The following is a 1,435-nucleotide window of genomic DNA, read 5'->3' as shown; positions in this document are numbered from 1 at the left end:
GACTTGTGTTCTAATCATTCCAGCTAAATTAACCTCTGATTTGAATGTATGGAAAATGTCTTACGTGAAGGAAAATGGGTGTTCTTTTTTCATGGTACGGTGCACAAAACAAAACAGAATTGCTTGATTAGGCAATTGGACACAGGCAACCATCCATCTTTGTTATGGAGACAGCCATTCTCCAGCCTAAATAGGCTGCTTTATAAACACATCTGCACGCTTAAAATCAACCACTATTAACAGCACTTCTATGAATAGGAGCCAACACATTTCATTTTCTGTGTAAATTAACTGATGTAACATTAAAATTGTGAGATGTTGATCGGAAAAGCAGTATTCTACATTATTGTTGATGCGTGGGTGTGGGGTTTCAATTTCACCACCAGAGAGAGCGCCCTTTTCTGTAATGTCTCAGCTGGGGCAGATGGCATCTTCTGCATCGTGCCTGTGCTTCATTAAATACACTTTAAAAAGTAGTCAAAACTGTCTAACTACTTTTAAGACCACCAGAACTCTGGTGATAACACATATGTTCCTGGTCAAAATGACACACGAAGCATTTGTTGCAAAATAATTCACGGCTGTCAACTAATTGTTAATTCATGTATTTGTGAGAGTCATTTGCATGTGTATTTTGCTTGAAACTAAAGTCAATGCAACAAACCTGATACTACTATATTAAAGCCTGATGAAGGCCTTTTAGATTTGTAATTATTTTGGACATAGGTTAATGTCCAGAAAAACATGTTTTTTTGCTGGAAAATGTCATACATATCAATCTGTTGTTAATCCATGAATTGATTAACGTGGACCCCGACTTAAACAAGTTGAAAAACTTATTCGGGTGTTACTATTTAGTGGTCAATTGTACGGAATATGTACTGAACTGTGCAATCTACTAATAAAAGTATCAATCAATCAATCAATCAATCAATCCAATAAGGAGCAATATTAAGGAATATCTAACAAATGGGATCATTGTCTGGGCTTTTTACGAGTGATACCTTATATTCATCACTGGGATAAGAGGATTTCCAGATTTGCAATTATGTTTTCATTGTGGACTTACATGACCGAAAGACATGTTTGTTTTGCTTAAAATGTCACCAAAGCAGATCAAAGCCCTAAATAGCTACAAACAAAACGTAAACATACAAAATTGTAGAGCAGTAAGGTTGGTACTAAGATGCAATATCAATACTGTAAAAGTAACAAAGGCAGCACACTGCACATTGAGCTGAAATCAAAATTGTCTGTGTTGTTTAGATTTAATATTGGCAACACTAAAATTGGCCCTAGTGTGTGAATGTGAGTGTGAATGTTGTCTGTCTATCTGTGTTGGCCCTGCGATGAGGTGGCGACTTGTCCAGGGTGTACCCTGCCTTCCGCCCGATTGTAGCTGAGATAGGCGCCAGCGCCCCCCGCGACCCCGAAA

The sequence above is a fragment of the Nerophis ophidion genome, linkage group LG05 (assembly GCF_033978795.1).
Source record: "Nerophis ophidion isolate RoL-2023_Sa linkage group LG05, RoL_Noph_v1.0, whole genome shotgun sequence".
In the NCBI taxonomy this organism is placed as follows: domain Eukaryota; kingdom Metazoa; phylum Chordata; class Actinopteri; order Syngnathiformes; family Syngnathidae; genus Nerophis; species Nerophis ophidion.
The sequence above is the reverse complement of the archived record's forward strand: the minus strand, read 5'-3'. Positions refer to the sequence as shown.